At 44.2% G+C, this 14,585-nt stretch overlaps 1 long non-coding RNA gene across 2 annotated transcripts in view; it reads left to right on the forward strand.

Annotated features, from left to right (window-relative positions):
- LOC310898103 overlaps positions 1 to 14,585 on the forward strand; it is a 241,419-nt gene that overhangs the window by 195,422 nt on the left and 31,412 nt on the right. For both annotated transcript variants that reach the window (XR_014582959.1, XR_014582960.1), the window contains 7 exons: positions 240 to 398; positions 547 to 633; positions 2,576 to 3,215; positions 4,135 to 4,210; positions 4,755 to 4,820; positions 4,912 to 5,133; positions 10,912 to 10,993. This is a non-coding gene — a long non-coding RNA (uncharacterized lncRNA). The remainder of the gene's footprint in view (positions 1 to 239; positions 399 to 546; positions 634 to 2,575; positions 3,216 to 4,134; positions 4,211 to 4,754; positions 4,821 to 4,911; positions 5,134 to 10,911; positions 10,994 to 14,585) is intronic.

Consider the following 14,585-nt stretch of genomic DNA (forward strand, 5'->3'; position numbering starts at 1 on the left):
AATGCTATCTCACCTTCAGGGCTACTAAACATTTGCAAAATTATGTTATTCTTTCATGTGTCTTTACTTCCAACTTTTGATGTTTTTTCTTCTCAAAAGGTTATTTTGATATTTTAGCCATACTACAAACGTGGTACTATGTTACAAACAACAACAACAAACTCCTGTTACCTTCAATTTGCTGTTGTTGTTTTTATCATGATCATTATGAGTTCTCATGTAGGATCTCTTTATCACAGAATGGTGAAATTTTTCATTTCTGTTCTCGTAAATGGAAAGAACAAAGCTGCTGCAATCAAGGACCTGCTACTTCTGGTACTCTTGGAAGAAAAAAGCAGGATTTCTACCTAGGACTTGTTTACTCTGTGCCAGAGCTGTTCCCAAGCTTGATTTCTTCTGTAGGTACAAGTAGTGTTAATGAGGTGTTAATGTGTATGTAGGCGATGCAGTCATAGATTTGCCTTTGATCAGTCGGTGTTCTTTCTTTCTCTCTCTCTCTTTTTTTTTTTTTTTCTTTTAACCTCGAAAATCTGTTTGCACCATGAGAGCCTGTTGACTTAACAGAAATTTCTCCAGGAGCTGAAAGAAACTCTGAAAACAATGTGAAGTGAAACTCCCACCGACTGCAATGGGGTCAGTATTGTTCCTTTGATTATAATTGTTTGAAGAGCAAAAACATATTCCCAAGCGTTTGCCTACATGCAGTTTCTGAACTGCTTTAAATATAGGCTTGAAACTAGTATACTAAAAGCACTATGTAGGCCCTAGTACAATGCAGTTGTATTATGAGCAGGATGTTTATGCCAATGTAGCCCATTTCCACAAATGTAGAGGAGCTCACAGTGCCTCCCTAGTTGTATCAGTACCATAACCTTGACTTTAAATTTGCACCCTTAAGGAGCTAACTTGGCAGAAAGACTGTGTGTTAGGCTTGGGTTTCTTGGCTTGTAATTATTAACACACGTGAAAAATGAAAACCGGGCATTTAAAGTGAAAAAGCTCCAGAAAGTAGAAAAATAATGCTTTCATCTTGCTGATGCGAGCTTCCTTATCATGTTGCTTTTGTTATCACTTTTGCTTACTCTTGCTGACATAAAGCAGCATTGCCTCATATTTATCTGAGTCACACGAAAAAACAATCAGTGTCTATGTACGTGTGCGGGACATTTATAAAGCAAAACCACACAAAGGTGTTCTGCTTAATGCTCATGTCTCATTCCCAGCACTCCCCAGGCATTTCTATATGACCTTGATGCCTGGAACAATTTTGTTTTTGAGGGGATGGTTGTGTGGGTTTCTCAGGGGATCCCATTTGCTATGGTTGTGCCTAAAAATCTACCAAGAAGAGGCTCCATCTTCCCAGACACTGTCCAAGCAAGCCAGCAGGCAGGTCCTGCCCTCTGCACTGCAACCCTCATGTTGTGCCTGGCCTGGCCATGCACAGCAGTGGGTAGACATCAAGCACACATCTGGAGATAGCAGGGAGGTAGCAGCAATCAGCGTGATGGCGCTGAGGCTTGGGGAGGGCTGGATGTGGGAGGCTTCCTTAGGAGAAGCAAAGTTGAAATGGAAAAGGAGGGAAAAAGAAGTGAGAAAGAGGAGCAGGGGAAGACAGAAGCTCAGCAAAAAACAGTGCAGGAGCCTGGAGGATGGAGCCCACCAGCACAACTTGACAACTCAGTCAAAACTGTGAAAGAAGCTCCAGAAGCAGCTCCTGGTGCTGTTGGTTCTCTAGCTTTGCCTCCGGCATGGGGTCTCGTTCTTGTTGCAGTCTTCCCCCCACAGGCAACATGACAGGAAAAAGAATAAGGGCTGAATCACAGAGAAGGGATTTCAGTTAACCAAGTTAGGATCCCGTTCCAAGTTGTACTTTAGATAATGCCTGTCTCACTGTCTTCTAACTACAGAAATTAACCTCACCAGACTTAGGTCAACCTTTGGAAGTACTCTCCGCACCCTCCTCTTCTTCCCCCTCCACTCCTGGGGTGAATTAGGAGAGAGGAAGAAGAAGTGTCTCACTGCATAAGGTTATGCCCAAGGATTGCAGAGGTGGAGAACAGCTGGGAGACCGGGCCCCAGTCTGCAGGGTCAACAGGTTTCTGCCTTGTCTGAATCTGATGACCTGAGTTTTAATTCTTTTTTCTTTTTTTTTTAATTTGGAAATACATGCAAACTCCTGAAGTAGGAAAGGGAGATTTTAAAGGTACTAGCAAAGAAGAAGCATAATGAGCTACGCAACTCTTTGTATAATGCTTGTTTACGAACATTATAAATTACAGCGTTGTCTGGGTTTGTTAACTAAGCTTGGGTGAGCCTGCCATGGCAGGGGTGGGCACCTCACAAGGTAAGACTGGTAGCCCTGGAAGCATTTTCTGTTTGCAGTGAGTAGCTCCAGTAACAGCTGCTATACAATGCCTCATCTTCTATTTCTTCCTCTCCCACCGCAGGCTTCTCTCTTGTTTGTTGTTCTAGTTTGGGCTTGATGTGCTTTCCCATTTCTTCTACTTTCTTTTAGTATGTTTTGACTTTTTTTTTTTTAAACTCCTGCTTCCCCTTTCCCCTCCCCATATTGAAGTTGCTGCTGACAAGAGGTGCCAGCCTATTTAACAGCTGCCTGGAGATGAGCACTTGGAGGATACAGACAGCAGGTGCAGCATGGGTGGCAGTGTCGGATGCCAGCCGAGACACTGTTGGTGCACGGAGCACCTCCTCTCCTCAGCCTCCGTGTTCGTTTGCCCCCTTGGCTGGGCCGCCAAGAGCATGTCATGGATTATGCTTATTTTTGGAGTGGGGACCAAATGCTTCGGAGCTGAATGTATTCCATATGTTTTCACACCTGAAAGCTTTTTGAGGAGAGATCTGAGATGTTTCCTTTTATGCGCATACATTGAACTTTCTTTGCCTGGCTTTAGATTTTTATTTTTTTTAAACACATATGCTGATTGCTTCCAATGTGTGCTTATAGAAACTGGAGACATTTGCATTCATAGTATAGGAGATGATGGGGACTTGACAGATACTTGATTTGAGTTGGCTTGTTATTTCTAGATCTGGCTTATTGCAGCCACAGTGCCTACTGCTGTATCTCTATTGATTGAAGACAGACGTCCTGAGGGATAACTTTGTCTTCCCTTTCATTTAAAAAGGAAATAAAGGCTTGTCTCCAGCTCTGCTACTTGTGAAGACAGAAACAAATATGTAATGCAGACTGTTTGGTAAGATTGAAAGAGTTTCACTGAGCTCTAAAAAGTGGTCATTTGTTCACCCTGTCTTCTGTCCTTCTCTGAGGTGCCCTTGCCGCCCACGACCCTAGTGTCCAGAGGTGTGCTGGGAAGGCTGTGGAAAAACAAGTGCTTGGCACTGCTTGTGTTAAGCTAGTGAGGATGTCTGAAGAGAAACTGAAGGATAACCAATCCAAATTCAGAGCTTTGCCAGTTCCAAAGCAAAAAGGCACCCAACCTTCTCCTTATTTGTGTCCAATCAGGCAAAGTCTACTTGAGCCCTGGGTTCAATACCTTTGGGATAGTTTTCTTGGGCTGTAGCCCAAATAGCTGGTTTATGTTTGCATCTCTAGAGCTCCAGCATCCCTGAAAGTTTCTCTGCCCAAACATTGTTCCTAGCAGAGAAAGGCCCTGATTGTGTCTAATTGTCCAAATAGAGGAGGGAGAAAGGATGGACATGGGTATCTGTTGGCACCAAAGAGCTTGCCTTTTGTCACTACAGGAAGTGAAGCAAAGACTCAGTTCCAGTCCTTCAGCATTGCCTCTCTTGCCTGAAGCACTGGGACTGCTCTGGCTTCCCTTAAGGCACTGCTGGGTTTGACTGCCCTGAAAATGGCCATGGCTTGTACAGGTAAAATCGGGCAAAATTAAAACTCTCTAGAGTGGGTAACAGCGGCAGTGCGAGGCTTGCAGCAGGACACTTGGCACAGGCTAGTAGCCCAGGAATTTACCTCCAGCCTCTCTGTTTTACCTGGCCTAAGCTTCTGTGGGACCTCTGCTAGCAATACCCTTGTATCCTCACTTAAAGAAAGCATGGCTGGATTCTCAAAGTCATAGAGGACTCCTACAAATGCAGGCCTTTCCTTCCTGGGATGTGAAGACACTCTTTATATTTTGTACCTCATTCCTGCAGCTCGTAGAAGTAAAAACAAGGCTAGGAGAAATGGCAAACATCACGCTTCAAGCCTGAAAGTTCTGCGGTTGCCAAGGTACAAATCTCTTTGAAGTAACGTGCTTACTATGTTTCATTTAGCGAATTGATCTGATGGCTTACATTTCTATGAAGCCACTGCTTCGCTTACTCATAGTTCCTCTCTCTCCCTCCCTCCCAGCCCCCAGAACATAGACCTGTCTAAGCAAGCTACCCCCTACGCTGGAAGGAGACCTCTGCTCGTTCCTGCAAAATGAGGGAAAATAAAAATCCTTGCTGAGCAGCAGCAAAAGAGCAAGGTTGCTGCCTGGAATTGCGTCAGGAGCTCTGTGCTTATTAGGCCCTGTAACTGCTACAGCAGAGAAACAAGTCACTGAGCCTGTTCAAAAGCCTACAGATTCTTTCTTGCATTAAGTTAATTAGTGAGAACTGAAAAAATCAGCAAATGCGTGAAAGAAAAGGATTAGGTATCTCATATCTTAGTAGCTCAGTGGAATTGCAAGGAAAAGGGATCCTACTCATCACTGATAAGAAATAAGTCTTTTATTCTGGCTTTGGTTTTGAGTAAAATTCATCACGATTTTTACTTTTTTTTTTTGCAGACAGAGAACGTTTAGTTGCTGAGGCAAATGTGATAACAACTAAACCAGAGAAACTTGTGCGACCAGGTATTGTGTGGACACCGTCTCATCTGAACCATTTGGGTGTACTTCTGGCTGAGAAGCACCATCCTCTAATTCCTTCCTGCACTTATTCCAGCGTGAGAATATAGGGAGAAGAAAACCCACAAATGAACACACTCACTCCTCCCCAGCACTTAGCAGCACCAGGACAACAAGACAAACAGATGGAAGCCAATGCATCATCCACATGAAATCCCACCCTTTGTGAAAACATGCCAGCTGAAGAAGGGACAGGATTCTTATTGGTGTTCTTTGCTGTGGATAACAAATGTGACTTTTCTTGGCTTAAAGTTAACTAGTGAGTGCTTTGCTTTTTTCCCCTCCTTTGGGTGTATGTTGTCTTGGCCAGGTGATCTCTGAAACCTGGGATGTGAAAAATTGAGACTTTCCAGGGAAAGCTCCAAATGCCCCTGGTGTAAACTTCGCTTCCCCATAATCTTGCTTTCCTGTTGTGTCCTACGGGCAGGGTTGAATTTTGACCAAAAAGACTAGCAGTTCCTTACCAGCCTCTTGACCTATATTTTACATGGACAGGATGCATTTCCATCCAGAGCTGCAGTGGCAGGTTTTCCTCGCCTTGCTGATAGACTTCATGTCATGATGCACAAAACTTACTTTCGGTGGGTATTGGGACCCTTCTCCCCTCTGAGCATTTCAGTTGTGACATTTGGAAGTATTACTTGGGAAGTCTCTCACCATCTGGGCCTCCAGCAGGCTCAGCACCTGCACCACTGACGTTCCCTGGCCTCTCCCAGCAGCGAGCCATCGCTCCCCTGCAGCTGTCCCCTCCAGGCTCTCTTCCTCAGCCTGTCAGCAGCTTCTCCGACAGCAGCCGGGTTAGTGGATCCTGGCCAGTCCTTTTTCCCAACCTATAAATGTGATGGCAGCTTTCTCCACTTGCAGTTAATGCTTGGTTTCCATCCCTTGCTATGAAGCGAGGAATGCTCCTGCAGTGTTTGCAGAGGCTCAGATTTACCTGTACATCTCACCAGCCTGCTTATTGGTAACAAATCATCACTTCTCATCTGCAAAACTCACAAGCCAAGAGTTTCTTCAGCCTGAGCTTTGAGGGGACTGCTTATAGCTGCTTCCTTCCGTTCTCAGCCACAGTGCAGGCTCACTGGGCCCATGCCAAAGGCTCTTACGCTCAGCTTCAGTACCTGCTCTGATGTGCTCTGTGTCTCCATCAGCAGCAAGCAGTCTGTTGAACAACCCTCTTCCTATGCTTCATCCTCTGTGGGGTCAGGAGCAAGTGAGGGTGACTAGGAGGAGGCCATCCTGCTGGGTCCACTCCCAGACAACTCCGAAAGTGAGGGGCTGATCTCTCCACACAGCTAATGGTGAGGCTGGATCTATCCCCCAATCTACATCTACACACACGCAGGCTGGTGCTAGCCTCAGCAGCCTGCTAGGACTTTAACTTGTTGTGGTAGTTCCCTGATCTCATTGAGCTCTGAAGGGCTTGTTATCCACCCCTTAATAAAGCTGGGGATCGTTTGGCAGCTTTTACTTCCTGGGCTCCTGAGATTTGGGAACAAGGGCCCAAGCAGAAAGAGCTAAAAGACTAAAAATGTATAAAGCTTTATGCAAACACATGTGTATGTCTATATATACACGTGTGTACAAAGCTTTAAATATATATATGTATAGCTACTGAGGAAATCTTTGAATAGATCACTCAGAAAGCATCCAGATTTTAATACCACAGTAGAAAGCTGGATCAGCTCTACTGAAGCTAATGGAACAATGAATCAGATTAACGCCCCAATTTAATCAAGTTAAGAAGGATGGTTATATAAAGTCCAGCATTTCAAAGTGGGCAATGTTTCTTTAAGTCTGTGAAACGTTGCTGTTTAAAAATGTGCTGCAAAATTTCTTTTCTAGCTGGTAAGAACCACTACTAGAGAGTTTAGTAACACGAATGGTATTTTTGGAAATAACTTTATACTTTAACTAAAGTAATATGTTGCTAGAAGACAGAGAATATGGAATGAATATTGGATTTCTCTCTTCAAGTTTTATGGTTAAGTATCATATGCTGAAAGGGTGGACAAACTATGGGAGTTCTAAATACCGCCAGCGATTCCATCTAGCTAGTCAGTTTATGTAAAATCATTGACCTTGATCTGAGGATAGACCTCTTTAACACAATCAATACAGGTGCAATCAGATAAGAACATTCTACTGTTTTATTAAAGTGCATCTAATTCAAAACTCAATAACTCTCACAAATCCTTAATCAGAGAAGACATCCTGGGAGGTATTTAGGTGAGTGATCTTATAACTCTTGCTCTCTCCTTGTTAGGATGGCATTTTACAAATAGACATGTCTGTTTCCTCTTTACCCTCTCTGCCATAATTCTTTCAGTGTACAGTTGTGTTGATTATCGTGCATTTGTCAAGTCTTTTTCCCCTTTCATTTATTTAGAGAGATTGAGTCAAGTGACTGCTTCAGCTTACCTCTTCCCCCAGTGTCACTGTGCGCCAGCATATAAATGCAAATGTGGCTCCCGTACTGGCACACTGAGCCCTATGTTCCAGTCCGTGGCTTAGATGTGTTACCCTATAGGGGGTGCAGCATTAATGCATGCTGTCGAACTCGGGGTGGCCTGGGATAATGAAAGAAAGCAGTCCATGTGCAGCATTATGTGTATCTTAAGTAGAATGAAAGCCAAGGGCAATGACTGAATTTTTAGAAATGATTTTAAATCAAAATGATACATACTGAATAAGACAAAATAAGCACATGGTAGAGAGCTCCAAGAGCACTGCTTACAGTGAGGTAATTATTATTCTTTCCAGGTGATCCTCAGCATGTTCCTTGATAATGCAAAATAAATTGTAATTTGGAGCAGTTGAGCTGAGGGTTGTTTTTAAGTTCACATACAGCAGACTGAGGGCATTAGCTCTTTTAATGTAAGTGAAATAGCTGTACACACTTAGCTAGACCCCTGGCTCTCATCATTATACAAAACAGCATTTAGCCAGTCTATGAAATAAAATTGGGGAAAAAAATAAAATATGCTTTTAACTATATACAGCACAGAGAGGCTTAAGTGGCTGCAGGACCACATGAGTCTCCTTAACACATCTCTGGTCACAAGAGAGGAGGTCTGAATGCTGGCTCTTCATAGGCACAAGTCTTTTACTTGTGATTCTGCTACTTTTACTACTATATGAAGTGAGTCTGCCCACCAGATGCAGGAATATCTCTGTCCACTGGTAGGAACAGGACAGTGTCCTTTCTGTGAAGGGCAGTGAACTGTAATCAGCTAAAGCAGTCTCACGTCTCAGTTCTGTACATCCTGAGATCCATCCAGGACACTGCTCTGCTCTGCTCTGGGAGCTGTTTTCCTTGGCACATAAGGCTTTTTATGGTGAGCCCAAACGTTTAGCAAGCCCATTGACTCAAGACCAGTTTGTTTGGAAAAACTGTCTGCACACAGTACACCTTTGAATTCATCTAGACTTTAAAGTGTCTGATACAGTTAGAGAAAAAACTCTTTAGGTCAGAGCCCTAAAAACCTGTGTGCAGGGAACATGAGGTGAATCGGAGGAAAAGAAGTGTCTCTGGTATGCTGAAATGAAAAGATAAGCATGTAGCCAAGACACATGAAAAAATCACTGCCTCTTAGGCTGTGAAAGCTGTAGTTAGGCAACTTTTGGAAATCGGTTCATTTTCAACAGCTAAGATAAGAAGCTTTAAGCCAGAAAAAAAATCAAATAATAAACTGGATGCAATTTTGTTATTTAACTATAAGAACAAGTAGCCGACCGCTATGCAAAATATGCAGAAAGACAGTGGCTTTGTCAGCCAGATCAGGCCTGGGGAGATCACTCTGAAGGAGAAATGAATGTGATGCTTTCATCAAGCAGGGACTATTGACCTCAACAGAAGTGTTACTGCTTGAAAGGCGGTGACCTGAGCTAGATAGCTGTGGTGTGCTGCTCGAGGTTTTCTAGAGAGGAGGTGAATAAGGAGCGTGGCCTGGGCCAGCTTCTTCTGTTGTAAGGAGAGAGGTTGAGGGTGAGAAATGGGGAAGAACAGAGACCCAGGGAGCCTTCCTGAAGCAAGTTTGGTGGTGCTGCTGCAGTGGCTGAAGGAAACAAAAGAAAAAGGTTGATTCTTCTTGCCCAGCCAACACAGTAATCATCGTCATCACACGCATTCTGTCCTTCCTTTCTGCTTGAACCAACACCATGAATTTCCAGGGCTCTGGTGTAGGCAAAGCAGGACTGTTTCTGGTGACCTGTTAACCTAGACAGCTGCTTGCTTGGCTTGTGCTTGTCCATAGCCTCCACATCCAGGAGCATGCTTGCTGCATGCTGTGAGGATGATGCAGTGATTCTGGAGGTACTGCCAGGTACTCTCCAATATAGCACGGTGCTGTGTTGTCTTAGCTTGCGTCCTGAGGTCAGCGAAGTGTTAGCACCGTGTTGTGCAAGACCTAGTCACTCTATCAATAGCACCATCTTCTCCAAAAGGCCAAGCTGATTTTTCAGATTTCATATGATGGCTTGAATTAAAGGCCTGATGAAAGTGGGTTATTTTTTGTTGTTGTTTTGGTTTGGTTTTGAAATTACTCAGCAGAGTTAATTAAACTCAAATATCTCTTTAAAACACTATTTCAAAATAAGATGTGCTTGATAGTGGAATGGCCAAATGTAAAGCCATGCTAAGTACCTTGGCCTTTGCAACAAAAGACTTTGCTGATTCAAGCCATTACTTAAAAGCAAGGACTTTCACTGCTTCTGCAACGCTGCAGTCTCCCAATAACTACTATAGCTGGCCTTATTGCTCTTCTTCCACAAGGCAAAAATAATACCCCCTTTTTATTTTGCAATCAGAAGAGATATCCTATCATCCTACCAAGGTGTTCTTGTATGTTGCTTCTTTAATAAATTCAGCCCCCGTCAGTAGTGGAACAAAAATAAAATTAAAAATAATTTCTGCAGACTTCTGGGTGCTGAGTTTGCAGTTCAAAAGCAGCCTCTTTTGCGGGGAGGGTGAGAAGTTGGTTTGTGGATATACACAACTCTTTAGATGAAGAGGTGAAAGAGAAAATACTGTTTACTAATGCTAATGGGAGAAAGAACAGTGAGCGAGAGAGAGAAAAGCATTCCAGATGCTGCATTATGTCCACAATGATATGTAACAGTTCCATATTAATCTAATAAAGCCATGGGCTGTGAGTAAGTTTTGTGCTTTTGCCAGACGGGTTTGGCTCTGAAGGATTCCCACACCCGGTGGAAAATAAGGATACAAGAGATCTAATTAAAAACGGGAGCTTGAGATGCACAACAAGACTTTAAACTCTTCTTGTATTTAATGGAATTTGCTGTGGTGCTAAAATAGTATTCCCCCCTGTCATTCTGACATGAAAAACATTAGTGAATATTTGATTTTACTGTGGAACAAATTATGGTAATAATGAGTCTTTGATAGGAAAAAAAAAAAAGTGTTCAAACTGGTACAGACTCATTTAAAATGTGCATGTTAAAAATAGAGCAGATACACAAAATGTTGTCTGATGCTTCATCAACAGACTGTTATTTTATGAGATGCCTGCCCTTTCAATGTAGTGCTTGACACTTAACATTTGCCTGTCTCAACCCCACTCTTATTGCAAACTCCATTCTTCTCTATATAATTTGGGCATTGGCAATGTATGAACAGTCAGGTTTCAGCTCCTACTCAGCAATTCAAAACTTCAAGGTCAGATGTCAGTGGGCAGAAAATCTTCCCTATCTTTGCAACTGATTCTCAGAATTAGACTTTATGGTATGAGCCAATGACCACATCCAGGGAAACAATATGTATACCCAGGAAACCGTTATTGCTGGATTTGTTGAACATATTTATTTTAATTTGTACTAATTTTCATGATGATGGTTGAACAACAGGCAAGAAAGCAAGAAAGAGACTTTGGAGATGGATTTGCGTAGAAGGATTTTTATTTTTATTTTTTTATATAAAGAGGTTAGCAATACACCCATTGCTAAAGTGGGTGATGTTACCTTAAGTACTATAAAAATACAGATGTCTCCTGGTATCTTTTTGTTTTTAATGTTGCAGCAATTTTAGAAATGCTGATGAAGAAACAGTTTCACTTTCTATTTGAGGATGAAGAGTCACAAACTCCCCAAATTCAGCTCTGGTAAGGAAAGTCTCCATGACCTTCAGCAAATCCTTCAACTTCACTTTCACTTATTCCTTGGTAAAATGAAAATAACACTGGGCTTGCAAGACTTATTAATGGGGAAGTTTCAATGAAGATAGGAGGCCCCGTGGACCACACTGAGATCAATAGAAAAACTGTCAGAGACCCCAGTCTTCCCAGGTTTCATGGGAAGAACCTATAGGAGGAATGTGCAGAGCTGATGTCTGGGCTGTATGCGTTGTTCCTGCCTTGGCACTCTATTTTCAGCAGATATTGCCCACTTTTCAGACTTCCCTGGCCCGTTTGTGTGTTTGTAAATGGGACTTGAAGGAGGTGTGTGTGGCATGGGGGTGAGTTACTTTTTGCTCTCATAAACTCCTCTTCATCATAATTCCCACTGTGTTGGCCTTTGTCAGAGGACACCTTCAGAAAACTCCAGGGTGAACTTGGCTCAGCCTTTACAAATGTCAGCACAGAAAATACCACTATGTGTCTTTTGCTGGTTATGAATGAAGATTCCCTGAAGGTCATAGCTCAAAAACAAAGAATAGCTGGGTATTTCATCAGCAGGGGAGAACGATTTTGTTTTTTCTGTCTTTAAAAATTGAAAGTGTGTGTGTGTGTGTTCTATAGCTTGGGTCACGTTATGTTAAACAGAAATGTAGGTATTACAGCAGGGTTACAGTTGTTCTGAAGATATTTTTTAAGACTAGTTTTACTCTAATTTTTGAGCCCGTGATTGCTTTCAATATCAGTGAGTTAATGACAAATGAATGTGAATGATGAATGTCAAATGGAAGATCTTTTCATTATATCTGGATTGGCTTAGTTTTATAAAGCATCTTAAAAAATAAAAGTCTAACAGGGTATAAGCATGCATTCCTTTTCTGAGGGTGCATCATATAAACCCTTTGCACTCTATTGACTGATTAAATGAAAAAGGGCTGGGCCAGAGAAGATCTAAAATGGATTTTTGTCACTGAGCAAGCCTATTAAAATCACTCTATTTCACACAGCCAGCAGCATGATGTTTAAAGTGAATTTTGTTGGGAGCGTGGGTCATAGTGGGGCAGGCTTGCCAGCTTATGCAGCACACAACCATAAGCTAAGGAAAACAATAAATGTGAACTGTCAGAAGATCTTATGAAGAATTTGCACAAGATCTTCCTCTTATATAGGACAGAGAAAGGAAACACCTCACAATCAAAGGTTCCACTATCTTCATGGTTAGCTGCTGTCCCAGCCAAAAATGTAGGACACGTTTAATATGATCTTGCTGTATAATGTAATCAGACTGTCTGAGGGATATCTTATGCTACTCTGATAGTCAACAATCAAGTGTGGTCAAGGACAGTCAAATTGTTTTATTGCACATAACTTGGCAAAGGCTAAGGAAAAACGTGTACGAATTTAATGGCTCAAAGCTTTTATTACTTACCCAATAGGTGATTTTTAAAATGTACTTCCTTGCCTTCATGTCAAATGCAAAGTGAAATGGATGGCTTTAAAAATCATTAGTTGGAGAGAGAGGGAGAAAGAAGAGCATTCCTCTGATGTCAGCCTGCAAATTGCTCTAAAGAGGAACTGAAGGCCAACAGAGAAAGTCCTAGAAGCCTCAGGAGAGCTGTAAAGAGTGACACTACAGGACACATATCAATCCGTGTCCAACAGCCCTGAGATTAAAGGACAGGCCCATGGAAATGTTAGTAACTGCACAACTGGAGAAAAGACTTTCGCCTATAAGGCTGCAAGCTCTTTAACAGGGTGTTGAGAGAAATCTTGTTTAGATAACCATGCTGTAGAGGTACTCTAGATTTTCTGCCTGTCTCATTTAATCTCCCATAATGGAGAGAATTCCACAGAAACAACTCAGGAAACAAAGGATTTTGCATGATTCATCCGTAAGAATGAGAACAAACATTTTATTTGGAGGAGATATAACAGGAGATATAACAGGAGATATAACAGGTTTGGGGAAATGGGGGGGAAACCCGCCCATAGGGACAACTCCTGTAACGGCACTCTCCTGTCGACTGGGCTACAATGGTCTCCACCAGGCACGGTGCCTTCTCTAGGAAGTCAGTGCACACCCAGACCGACTGCCCGTCCAAACATGCGGCAGTTCAGGTCTCCGGATGCGGGGAGTGTCTGAGCCTCTTGCTGCCATCGGCGGGAGGCAGGGAGACTGCTTGCGTGAGGTGCGAGCAGGTGGACGACCTGGTCCGCATGGTGGCGGAGCTCAAGGAGGAGGTGCAGAGGTTGAGGGATATCAGGGAGTGCGAGCGGGAGATAGACTGGTGGAGCGACTCCCTGCAGGACCGGAGGGAGAGGGACCAGGGTGAGACGCCCCAAAGGGGGGTGGACCCCCTGCCCTGTCGCCATCGGGCAGAGGGAGGGGACCTGCGAGTTGAGGAGGAATGGAGACAGGTCCCTGCTCGACCTCGCAGGAGATGCCCTCCCCTTCCGGCACCGCCTTCTCAGGTGCCCTTGAACAATAGGTTTGAGGCCCTGGGGCTCGAGAGACCCGTGGGTGAGGATGAGGTAGGAAGCCTACCCGGGAGGATGCCTGAGGTGAGGAAGTTGACTCCACGCCTCAGGACTGCCTCCACCAAGAAAGAAAGAAGGGTGATTGTTGTGGGCGACTCCCTCCTCAGGGGAACGGAGGGCCCTATTTGTCGGCCTGACCCCACACATAGGGAAGTCTGCTGCCTCCCTGGGGCCAGGGTCAGAGACGTTACCAGGAAGCTTCCAAACCTGGTTCGCCCCTCTGACTATTACCCGCTTTTGATAGTCCAGGCTGGCAGCGATGATGTTGAAAAGAGAAGCCTCAGGGCCATCAAACAGGACTATAGGGGGCTGGGACGATTGGTGGAGGGAGCGGGAGTGCAGGTGGTGTTTTCGTCTATCCCTACGGGGGAAGGGAGAGGCACGGAGAGGACACGGAAAGCTCATGTGGTTAATAGGTGGCTCAGAGGCTGGTGCCAGCATAGAAATTTTGGGTTTTTTCACCATGGGGAGCTTTACTCGGCACCCGGCCTGATGGCCCCAGATGGGTCTCTATCTCCAAGGGGAAAACGGATCCTAGGCCAGGAGCTGGCGGGGCTCATAGAGAGAGCTTTAAACTAGGTAAGAAGGGGGACGGGGCTCAAACAAGGCTTGTCGGAGCTGTGCCGGGGGAAACAATGGCTAGGCCGGGGAAGAAGGCGATGGCCCAGCTGAAGTGCATCTACACTAATGCACGCAGCATGGGTAACAAACAGGAGGAGCTGGAAGCCATTGTGCAGCAGGCAGGCTACGACTTGGTTGCCATCACGGAGACGTGGTGGGACCGCTCCCACGACTGGAGTGCTGCAATGCCTGGCTATCGGCTCTTCAGGAGGGACAGGCAGCACAGAAGGGGTGGTGGCGTGGCTCTCTACATTAGAGAATCTTTTGATGTTGTGGAACTCCAGGCTGGGAATGATAAGGTTGAATCCCTGTGGGTTAGGATCCGTGGGAAGGCCGGCAAGGCTAGCATCCTGGTGGGGGTCTGCTATAGACCGCCGAACCAGGATGAGGAGACGGATGAGGAGTTTTATAGGCAACTGAC

Source organism: Anser anser (assembly GCF_964211835.1).
Source record: "Anser anser genome assembly, chromosome: 3".
Taxonomy (NCBI): Eukaryota; Metazoa; Chordata; class Aves; order Anseriformes; family Anatidae; genus Anser; species Anser anser.